This window comes from Giraffa tippelskirchi, chromosome 11 (genome assembly GCF_054371585.1).
Source record: "Giraffa tippelskirchi isolate mGirTip1 chromosome 11, T2T-mGirTip1v1.2.pri, whole genome shotgun sequence".
Lineage (NCBI taxonomy): Eukaryota > Metazoa > Chordata > Mammalia > Artiodactyla > Giraffidae > Giraffa > Giraffa tippelskirchi.
The window spans coordinates 16,277,467-16,289,662 of NC_137285.1; the positions used below are offsets into that span (position 1 = coordinate 16,277,467).

The window sequence follows — 12,196 nt, forward strand, 5'->3', positions numbered from 1 at the left end:
TTTTCAGCTGTTATGCCACCAAGAACCCAGAGTCTTTCTATCGTTTTTCTCTGCCATCTCTGATGAGTCTACAAATTCTTTCCTCATGTTTTCAAGAATGCTGCAGCAGCTCCAAGCATCTCAACCTCATATGGCCATGTACAGGAAGAGAAGGCAAGGGTAAAAAAGTCTTTTTGTCTGACTTTCTCTTTCATCAGTAAGCTCTTTTCTAGAAGCTCTTTCTCAATAGTCTTCTTTCTTTTTTTTTTCATTGACCCAAACTAAGTCACATGAGTTTGTTGAAGCCAGTCCCTGGCAAAGGAAAAGGAATGGCCATGATGGGCTTAGATCAATATTGATTTGTACTTCAAGGCCTGGAACATTGCTACTTGAAAAAGCAAGGTTCTGTTAGGAAGGAGGAAAGGGGCAGTCAACAATCCACACACTGTTGCTGCCAGGAGCCCAGAACCCTGAAAGTATGGTGGTAGGGAGTGTGCTACCACAGTGCATTGGTTAGAACTGTTTCTATGCTAAGTGCTAGGAAGCCCTACTCCAACTGATTTAAGCAAAAAGGGGTATTTATTTGGGTACAACTGAGAAGTTCAAGATAAATGCTGCTTTCAGGTTTCTGATGATCTTAATAAAACTCAGTTTGTCTCTTGTTCCTACAGTGTTGGCTCCACTCCTAGTCTCCCGATTGCCCCCCCACACATACCTCCTGCTCCTAGCCCTCATGTCCCCGTGCCCTTTCATGTGACCTCAAGACAGGTGCAATCACAACACCACCACCCCACCTCCCACATCCCGGTCCCCAGAGAGAAAAGCTAGTCTTTTCTCATCACATCTGCTGAGAGTCATTCTAATTGGACCAGCTTGGGTCACATGACCATCCCTGAGTTAAGCACAGCCCAGAAAATCAGTACTTTGATTGGTAAGGCCTGGGTCACATGCTCCATCCCTGGAGCCAATCTCCTTTAAGCCTCCCTGACCCGCAGGAAGTAGATGTTACCTTTACAATGAAGAAGTTGCCTCTAAGTGGCTTGGGTAAGTTCCATGGTGATGGTAGAATTCAAATTTTGGTTTTGGAGGAATTAATGAGGAGCTCCTGAGCTGTCTTTTTTTTTTTTTTCCATCTAAGTGTAGTTGCTTTGGGTATCCTGGGTGGCACTGGTGGTAAAGAACCCACCTGTTAATGCAGGCGATGTAAGAGACACAGGTTTAACCCCTGGGTCGGGAAGATCCCCTGGAGGAGGGCATGGCAATACACTCAAGTATTCTTGCCTGGAGAATCCCATGGACAGAGGAGCTTGATGGGCTACTATCCATAGGGTCGCAAAGAGTTGGATATGACTGAAACGACTTAACATGCATGCATAGTTGATTTATGAGCTGCTTTTTAAGAGTACCTCCAAACCGCCAATGACAGCAGAATCAGTGACTATTTCCTAAGCATCTACTTATTTTGGTCCTTTTCTGGGAGCCAAGCATATAGCAAACAATGAGCCATGATTCCTTCCCACAAGCAGCTTGAAGAGCGGCTACATAGGTGTCAGGTAACAGAAAGCCTGTGTGCTAAGTCACTTCAGTGCTGTTCGACTCTTTGAGATCCTATGGACCGTAACCCTCCAGGCTCCTCTGTCCACAGGATTCTTCATGCAAGACTATTAGAGTGGGTTGCCATGCCCTCCTTCAGGGGATCTTCCTGACCCAGGGATTGAACCCTCGTCTCTTACATCTCCTGCACTGGCAGGCAGGTTCTTTATCACTAGTGCCCCCTGGGAAGCCTGACCCTCACTAAATCCTCCATGTGCCAGACCCTGTGCTAGATGCTTTACGTGTTTTAATAGATTTAATTACCGTATAACCCTATGAGTATTACCAAACCAAACTTGGGTCCCCTGGCCCATGGAAGTAAAGCCAATCTACTGACACCAGGTTGTGGAGAAGGACAGTGCAGTGTTTACTGCAGGGCGCCGAGCACAGAGTCCAGGCAGCTAGCATTCAAAAGGCCTGAACTCCCTGACGGCTTCTGGGGAGAGGTTTTTGAAGCCAAGGTGAGGGTAAGGGTTCTGGGGTGTGTGAACAGCTCGTGGATGCTCTTCTGATTGGCTGGTGGTGAATTACTTGGAGTCGACATCATCAGCCTCCTGGTCCCCAGGTGCCCATGGCGTCTACGTGCTTATTGTCAGCATGTAGTTAGTTTCTTCCACCTGGTCGGGGTTTCAACCTCTGCAAAACAGCTCGAAGGATTTGTCTCAGAATATTATCTATAGCCCTTGAGAAGGAACTAAAGGTCCTGGACTTTGCTTAATGGCTAAACAATTATTTTGTCCTGCTTGACTATTTCCCTTTGTTTCTGGCTTTTCTTACTTCCTTAATGAAACTTACTCTTTAGAGCTCGGGGAAGGCCTGGGAGGCTAAAGTTTTACTACAAACAAGAGACAGGTGAAGAAGTGGGGTGGGTGAGGGGGGAGGAGGGTCTGTCCTGAGAAGGCCCCTGCTCAGTTACATGAGGTTGGTTCAACTCTTATCTCCATTTTACAGATAAGGAAACTGATGCAAGGAAGGACTAAATGCACAGCCCCAAATCATACACCTGGTAAGCAACAGGCTGGGGTTGGGGATGTGAGGGGGTCCTGACTTCACTAGTAACTGTAACCCTATTCTGCCTTTCTCTCAGCAAAGCAAAATCTAAGTGTGTCTTATGTGAGTCTGTAAAAATTTTGGCAAGAGAAGTGATATTTCAAGTGGAGGCTTTGCAAGGTACTTGGGGTTGGGGAAGATTTCTCAGGGGAGGGTTCACTCCATGGTGCTCCGAGTTGAGCAAGCAGGATTAGGGATGGGGAGGTCCCTTGCTGGCAGAAGAAAACACATGAGCCAAGGTGAAAGGTATGTCCCTTTTACAATCCTTTGATGGTTCCCCATTGTTCAAAGGATTGAGTCCAAGCTTCATTCAAGACTTTCAGAGCCTTATGGGATCTTTCCCCAGGTCCCCTCTCTCCCCCAGCTCCCCTAACTCCCTCCCCTTGCACTGTAGCCCCACCTAACCTCTCCCTGTTCCTCTAACCAGACAGGCCCTGTCTTGCTCCCAGAACTTTGAATACACTGCTCTCTCGCTCCAATGCTTATTCCTCCAGCCCCTTCTTTGGCTAAATGTTTGAGATCTCAGCTCAGACCCCCACCAGACTGGCCAGAGTCCCTCATCATTACCGTCATCCCAACCCAGCACATCTTGAAACAGCTGGGAATTTGTGTAGCAGAATAAGTAATAATAACAATCACAAAACCCCAAACTGATCCGAACTGCTCTGCTTTAAAAGATGAGAGGAGAAACCATCCAAGTATAGGGGAAGAGCCCTACTTATTTGATATTTGTTCAACAAATATTTACTGGGCACATGCCAAGAGCAAGGCAACTGTGCCAGGTGTGAGGTTACCCTATCTTCCCATTTTGAGAACCTGGTGAGATAAAGAGAAAAGTAAAGCTTTCATTTCCGTGGTTATTCATCAGTTTTGGGCCACTGAATGGTGAGACCCTGAGCAGACAGAACTGAGAGCCCACCCACTGGAAATAAATATGTATTGAATGGATGATTGAATGAATGAATGGTGAGTGTGGGTCTCCCTGGGAAGCGAGCCCAAGAGCCTGATCTCAGACCCCAGAAACCCAGCTTATTTCAGTTCTGAGAGGTTCCAGTTTAGAGACACAAGCATTGTCATCAGAACAGATGACTAGGCCCCTCCCCAGAGATCTCCAGTGATATGACAGAGGAATATTGTTCCGGGTCTCACGTCGATGATGCTGCCGGGGTAGGGGCTGCCCAGAACCTGCTTCTATGCTCCGCTCCCTTGACCTAGCTCCCTGGAAAGTTGTATCCTCCACATCTCCTCCCCCCTCCCAACTGCCTGCCAGCCAGCTGCTGCCAGTGGTGATATATGGAGATGACTTGATTTGACCTTGAAGGGAAGAAACAAATTAATGTGTCTCAAAATAAATTCTGGGAATCAGTGACTGGCTTTTCCTCCACCCCCTCCTCTAAGTGCCTCACAAGTTGTGCATCGTAATGTGAAAATCATTACTGTCTCGTCCATGAGCCAACACCTGGAGCTGGTGGGGTACAGGGCTGCGGGAGGTCCCCTCCCACCCAACACGCAGGAGCTGTCAGAAGGGGTGGGAGGACTCATGGTTTGTTGTGAGCTCTGCTCTCTGGTTGCTGAAGGCTGGCTCGAGTCACCCTGTCTGCGGTAAGAGCAGCCCACCCGACCATCAGCTCCAAGTCCTCCCAGGTGTGAACAGATGGGGACTCCCTGGGGGCTCCCTGGTGGCTCCCAAGGAAAAGGGAAAGGCAGTCGTGTGAAATGGTATTGCCAGGGTCATTCTCCAAGGAGAACTGAGATACGAGGAGAGGAGGAGACTCCAGGCCCAGCCCCCATGATTCAGCCATTCAGTGTATATTTACTGAGCGCCTTTCTTCAGGCTCGGCACCAGTTCAACTATATACCCAGGTACAATGGAGCCAGGTGTCCAAATACTGAAATACTTCAGCACCGTTTGATAAATAGCCCTGCCTCTTAAGCTGTGCCCCCTCCCCCCACTGTCCTATCCTTTACTAAGCACGTCTTTTTGTTCTAATGCTTTGACCACTTGACACCTTGCTGACCCTGGAGGGACTGTGCCTCTCAGAGACAGCCTGCAAGCACACCTGTCTTATGGAAACCAATCCAGAGCCCCCACCCCAAGCTTTATCACCCTCTGAGCCACTACCCACCTGCCCTGCTCATTCCAGGTCAGGTACCAAACTAGGGCCAGCCCCTATGCCTCAGAGCTTACTGAAATTATTCAAACTAGGCCATTCCAAGCCTGTTTCCTCCACCTCGCGTGTTCATTCTCACAAAAACCACAATACAGGCTCTTGTCCACCTTCCCTCTGCCTCCTGAACGACCCTGTGCTTCCCTGTGTGGCCCCCATGGCTCAGTCAGTCCCCTCCTCTTGGAATCTGAGTATAACAAGTTTTTATTTTTTTTCAATTGCAATCATCTTTAACCATTCCATACCTACATAACAATGAAACCAACATTTTGAAATCTAGACACCTTCCTCCCTCTACCTTCTCCCATTTCTTTCTAGGAACCAATAGCTGCCTTTGGACCAGTGGCCATTCTAAATAACCAGTGTCCTGGTCCTGCAAGTTGTTAAAGGTTTTGAATATCTACCCCCCACCCCCAGGCCTCCTATGTATCAGGTACCACGCTGGGTGCTGGAAAATAAGACAGCCATGAATCTCTGGCCTTGAGGGTGTTATGGGGATCTCAGGCCATATGTAACAAGCAAAGAAAACCAGCAGGGTCCAGGGCTGAACTAAGCGTGAGCTCTGAGATCACAGAGCACCAAGGCTGTTAGGGTTCTGAATCCTGATCCCAGTTCTGCTGCTCCCCTCTCCATATCCCTTTGTGTGACCTTGACCTCTGTGGGTGGGCGTTTGTTTACTTTTCATTAAAAAAATTTTTTTGACCACAGTGTGCAGCATATGGGATCTTAGTTCCCCAGCCAGGGATTAGAACTTGTGCCCTTTGCAGTGGAAGCATGGAGTCTTAACCTCTGGACCACCAAGGAAGGCCCGTTTGTTTCCTTATTCGTAAAAGTGTGTGATGGTGATGCAGGGCTGGTGTGAGGATTACATGTGTGCCTGCAAATTGCTCAGCCCGCAGGTGCTCATGCAGAATCAGTCCACATGGATGGGGAGCAGTAGGTGGTTGCAGTCTGAACCCTGCCTGGAAGGTAAAACAGAGGGTCTGCCAGGGACCCATGTCAGGTTACTGAACCAGTAGCCCCGAGTCTGTACCTGACACTCTCCCAGCACCTGCCTTCCAATTCTTAATGTCTCCATTTGGGAGAAGAAGAATGGGAATTAGGGGCATTGAGAGGATTTCAGACTCCAGTGTCAGAGATCTAGTGGTAATCCTGATACCATACCTCTATCACCTTAGTTGCCAACCCCCACCCCCTTGCCCAAGAATGAACCTATTGTGTTTTCAATTTAATTTTTACTTTATATTGGAGTATAGTTGATTGACAATGTTGTGTTAGTTTCAGGTATACAGCAAAGTGATTCAGTTACACATATATTCATTCTTTTTCAGATTCTTTTCCCATAGAGGTTATTGCAAAATGTTGAGTAGAGTTCCCTGTGCTATACAGTAGGTCCTTGTTGATCACCTATTTTACATAGAGTAGCATGTATATGTTAATCCAAAACTCCTAATTTATCCTTCCCTCCACCTTTCCCCTTTGGTAACCGTAAGTTTGTTTTCAAAGTCTGTGAGTCTGTTTCTGTTTTGTAAACAAGTTCATTTGGATCATTTTTTTAGATTTCACATATAAGCAATATATGATATTTGTCTTTCTCTGACTTACTTCACTTAGTTTGATAATCTCTAGATCCATCCCTGTTGCTGCAAATGACATTATTTAATTCTTTTAATGACTGAGTGATATTCCATTGTATATATGTACCACATCTTCTTTATCCATACCTTTGTCAATGGACATTTAGGTTGCTTCCATATCTTGACTGTTGTAAATAGAGCTGCTATGAACATTGGGCTGTATTATGGTTTTCTCTATATATGTGCCCAGGAGTTGGATTGTTGGGTCATATGGTAGTTCTGCTTTTAGCTTTTTAAGTAACCTCCATATTGTTTTCCATAGTGGTTGTACCATGAACCTATTATTTTTAAATCAGGAGAAACCTGCAAATACAACTTTGGAATCTGAATCACACACACGCACACACACACACACACACACACACACACACACACTGGAAGAAGAGGATGACTTTAGCCCCTTAGCCTTCAGCACAATCCCTAGAACACAGGAAGGGTTCAGAATATCAGCTATTACCATCACTATTGTTATTGTTGGTTATTCTGCAAAACCACCATGGTGGAGAGAGGTCATTTTAAAAGAGAATATGGGGCAAGGGAGAGGGCCAGACAACAGGCTGGTGGTAGACTACAGTATTTTCCTCCGTGGAAGATTTGGAAATTGAGGAGAGATGCATGTGGGTAATGCTGCTTGGCTAGGCTCACGCCTCCCTCCATCAGGTCCTGAATGGAGTGCTCACCCAAGCTGGAGACCAGGCACCCAGCCTCCAGCATCCCTCGCTGGCTGAGCAAAGGGTCGGGGTGGGGAAATACTCAGCTCATACTCTAGAAATCCTCCAAGGGATTTGGGTGTTATTGGTCTCTGGTAGGGGGCACTGGGCACGGAAATTTTTAAAAAGCTCTCCAAGGATTTCAATTTGCAGCCGGGGTTAGGAACCACTGGAGAATCAGGGTGAGGGCTGTACAGGAGGAGCCCAGGGGAGGCTTGGACCCAGCCTGGGTGAGGTGAGAGTAGTTCCTGGGGGCTTCTAGGAAGAAGTGTTGTCAAAGTTGAAAGGATGAGTATTAATAATAACAATAAAATTAAATGTTTATTGGCTTCAAGGGGCTGTCCATTCTCTTCACATCCATTTTTCCATTTAATCTATAGCCAAACTGCAGTGATTTAGAAATGTGCGCAGGTTCCCACAGCTGGGAAGTAAGTGGCAGAGTGGCTGAGTCAGTTTTAAACTAGGGCAGACTGGTTCCAGACCAATGTTAGCTTGGCTGGGGGGCAGGTGGGGTGGGAAGAAGGATTAAGGGTTTCTGACAGAGAGAATAATGCCAGAAAAAACAAAGCTCTTAATCCTGGCTCAGAGCCTCAGTCTCTTTACCTATAAAATGGGGCCCATCCATTGCCAGCCCTGAACATCCCCCAGAGGGTGACTGGGACGATGAGTGAGAGTGTGCAAATCAAACAGGACCACTGCTTAGTTATTATCAGCATCCCAGCAGCCCAGTAAAGCAGGGAGGGCAGAGAAAAGTCATGGACCAGCTGTCTTGGACACGTTGCCTAGTGACCTGATATCGTGGGACCATTTCCTTTTTACTTTGCCTGTTTGTGCTCCATCAGAGCTGCGTGACAGACTAGCTTGTTCTGATTCTGACAGTGACAGCTTACAAAATCCACAGCAGACAGCATGACAGAGCTGACTGCCAATGGATGCGCGCATGCACACACACACACACACACACACAGCCACACAAACCTCAGATTTAAGCCAGCACAGACACAGTAGATGGAGGACAAAGAAGGTCTTACAGAAGTGCCAGAAACTGAGAATATCAAGGAAATGACAGTCTACTCCAGTATTCTTGCCTGGTGAATCCCATGGACAGAGGAGCCTGACAGGCTGCAGTCCATAGTGTCACACAGAGTACACAGGGTGTGTCCAAGATTTTATACTAGATCAGCAGCTCCCAAAGTGAATTCCATCAAAAGAAAAAGGAATGGTTTGGGTTCTGCAGTCAAATAATTTTGGAAAATCCTGGGTTAGATGAAACTCACTCTTCTTTAGGCTGACGATGTGTGTTGTGAACATCTAAGAAGAGGGTTCAGCTGGTAGCTCTTGTTGCATCACTTTAGCCTAAATCAAGTGGCCTAAAACAATCGACATTTAATATTATATGGTTTCCAAGGTTCAAGAATTCAGCTAAGGCTGAGCTGGTGGTTCTGATTTGGGGTTTCTCATGAGGTTGAATCAAGATGGTGGACAGGTCTGCAGTCATCTGAACATTTGACTGGGGCCAAGGGGTTTTGGGGTTTTTTTTTTGAAATATAGTTGATGGACAATGTTGTGTTAGTTTCAGGTATACAGCAAAGTGATTCAGTTACATATATATAAATTCTTTTTCGAAGTCTTTTCCCTTATAGGTTATTACAAAATATTGAGTATAATTCCCTGTGCTATATAGAGGTCCCCAGAGGGTCTACTTCTTGTGGTTATTGCTAGAGGCCTCAGACCCATACCAAGTGGGCTTCTCTAAGGAGCTGCTCGAGTGTCCTCATGACATTGCAGCTGGCTTTCCCTGGAGCGATCGTTCCAAGAGAGAGTAAGACAAAAGCCCGAGAGGTCTTTTGTGCCCTATCCATGAAAATGGCATGACACCACTTCTGCTCTATGAAATTGGACAGTGTCGCCAGAGAGGAACAGTGTTGCCAGAGAGGAACAGTGTTGCCAGCGGGTCAGAACTTGTTCTGACCTGAGGCAAGAGATCTGGGTTCAGATACTCCTAACACCAACACTCAGAGGCGAAGATCTCCCCTAGCAACAGAAGTGGGGGACGTGAACTCCCCCTTGAGGAGGCAAACATCAGGCTTTTGGACCCTGGGCCCCCAGTAGCCCCAGGGTGGTTCTGCAAAGAAAAGTCACCAGATACAAACCCACGTAAACAAGAGTACCTGGAAGTCAGGGGAGGTATGTTCAGCAAAGCCTATGAGGAGATTTGAGTGGATCACCAGCAGTGTCTGCTGCATTTATACTCAGGGATAATTGGAAATGACAAGATGGCTCAACAAGAGGGGATTAAGCTGGACAAATGATGGTGCTTCCACACAATGGGAGAAAGTACGCAGCCATTACCAAGCTCCCGAAGATGATTTATTGTCATGGTACGGGGCGGGGGGGGGGGGGTCGGCCTCAATCAGTCTGTATAATACTCCATTTAAAAGAAATATAAATTTGCATTTATATTCTAGTTGTTTTAAAGTGACACTATGGTGGATGTTCAAGTTATTTATTTATTTTTCCTTTGTGCATTTGTGGGTTTGAATGTTTTGTCTAGAGAATGTTTTGCCTTTAAGACAAGTACACCTAGGTGCTACATTTAAGATTTGATTCTCAGAGGGACTCTTTAATGGTCCATATTACCCGATGTGCCTTTTCCTTTCCCTCTGACGACTTGGCATGTGTGTCATGTAATTGTTTTGTAATTGTTATGCACACACACTCCAGGGCTGGACCACCCTGATTGGAATTCTGCTCCATCATTTATTAGCTGGGCATCCCTGAGCAAACTCCTTAACTTCTTTGTGCCTCAGGCTCCTTGGCAGTAACACAGAGGTGATGATAGAGTGCTTTGTAGAGCTGTGCTGAGGAACCAAATGAATCAAGATATGTAAATAGCTTGGAGCGATTCTTGGCTTGCAGAGAGCACTTTGGCTAGGTGGACCTGCCTTCCCCCGCCCCGCCCTCTTCCCTGATGAACCCGAGCAGTTAAGGTCTTGTTTTGTTCTTTCTCTTCTCATTAAAGCTATCCTGTTCCACCTTCTGTTGGATCCCTTTGGGATCCTTCCAGGTGTACAGTGTGGGTAGTGATGAATTAATCAGGTTGCCCAGTCACAGGCACCCTTGCTCAAGCCTTGGCTTCTCCAGGGAATGCCCTTTGACCCAGTTTCGGAAGCTCCAGAGAGCCTGGGGCCCAGGGGAGGCACACCTGTAGCTTCTGCCTGGAAGCTTCCATGTCCCTTTCCTCTGGTCCCAGCTTCTTAATAACCTTTGTGTGTGGTTTCGTTGGGAACTGCCAGCACAGGGCCCTGTCGTTCCTTCACCAAGGGTGGGCACATGGCCCAGGCTAAGCCGACCTGTCTCTCACAGGAATATGAGCCTTTGTCAGGCTGGAGGATGGGAAAGAGCTGAAACTGATTCATCCCAGTGACAAGGCACATTTTTCTTACTCTCTGGCTCCTTGGAGCGTCCCCATTCCTGTTGCAGGGAGGGGGACTCCTTCCAGGCCCCGAGAATGGGCTCTTGTCTAACACTCAGAAATGAATTGTCTGAGAAGACATGTACTGACAAAGCAAAGTGATTTTATTGAGAAGGGGTACCCAGGAGAACAGCTCTGCCACATGGCTCACAGTTTCGGGTTTTATGGTAAGAGGGTTAGTTTCCAAGTTGTGTCTGGCCAGTCATCTTGTTTGGCCCATATTTGGTCTGACTCGGGGTCCTTCCTGGTGGCGCACGCATCTCTTAGCTAAGACAGGCTCCAGTGTGAAGGATTCTGGGAGGTTGGTAGGATGATATTGTGGGCTGTCTCCTCCCTCCTTTTGGTCTCTCCTGTATTCTTCTGGTGAGTTTTTGCTGGCAGCACCATGTTCCTTATCAGGACCTCCTGTTGTGAGACAAGTCACACAAGTCATTATCAGCCTGCCTGGCTAAAGTGAGCCATTTCAGTCAGTGGTTCTCTGACATTTCCTGAGGTCCAGTGCTGAGTTTTCTTTTCAATTGTTTGTGCTCTATCATATCCTTTCCCCCCAAACTAGGTGAAGTTTCTTCTCTTTCTTTTGAAACCAATGAACACCAGCTGCTACAGCGAGACAGGAAGAGAGAGAAACAGAAAGATGCAGGGCTGAGCAGCATCTCCACGCCACCTACAAAGGGACACCTGAGTTCTGATCCAGCTCAACAACTAAGTCCTCCCATGACCCTGGGCAAGTCCTCCCACCTCTCCCTTTGCTCCTCCATCTCCTGGAAACATCCCATAAACGCAGTGTGCTGGAGATCCTGTCCTAACCCCACTCTGCTTCTCCCTGGGGTCATCACACAGTCTGTAGTTCCAATGACCGCCTCTAAGCTAACCCACCGAGTTCCTCCTTCTGGTCCAGATCAGCTCTCCAGACCTCCAAGTACCTCCTGGACATTTCCACCCAAGGCTTTCTCAAAGTCGCCATGTGCAAAAAAAAAGAGTTCAGGATCTCTTCATACACGCTGTTCCCCTGCCTCCCTCCCCCGACTTTGGTACATGATATCAACACACACCTCTCCCCCAGAAAACCTAGAGTTCCCCTAGACTGCCCTCTCGCCTTGTCAGCCTGTCACCAGGCATCATCCACACTCTCTGAGGCCTTCTGTCATAAGAATCCTTCTGTTTGTCTAGCAACTGTCACTTTACAACATCCATTCACCTGTTTGTCACTTAACTCTCGCAAGTCTGAAAAGTGGATGATATCATCCCAACCCAAGGAAATAAGGAATCAGAAGGGAAATGACCTGGCCAAGGTCATGTAGGAAGTAGAAGGCAGAGCTGCGATTTGAACTCAGGACTGTCTGAGGCCATACCCCATGCGAGGGCCAGTATTTCCTCTGTCCATGGTGCCTGAAGGGCTTCCGGGGTGGCTCAGTGGTAAAGAATCTGCCTGTGATGCAGGAGACTCGGGTTAGATCCCTGGGTCAGGAAGGTCCCCTGAAGAATTCTGGAAATGTCAACGCTCTCCGGTATTCTTGCCTGGAGAACCCGTGGACAGAGGAGCCTAGCGGACTACAGTCCATGGGATTGCAAGAGTCGGACACA

At 47.4% G+C, this 12,196-nt stretch overlaps 1 long non-coding RNA gene across 1 annotated transcript; it reads right to left on the bottom strand.

The window, feature by feature from the left end:
* Nucleotides 1–10,695: 10,695 nt before the first annotated feature.
* LOC145525875 (uncharacterized) lies at nt 10,696–11,715 on the bottom strand. The gene is made up of 2 exons (XR_014068474.1): nt 11,489–11,715; nt 10,696–11,017 (listed from the first exon to the last, which is right to left on the bottom strand). It is a non-coding gene; the product is annotated as an uncharacterized LOC145525875 (long non-coding RNA).
* Nucleotides 11,716–12,196: the final 481 nt, after the last annotated feature.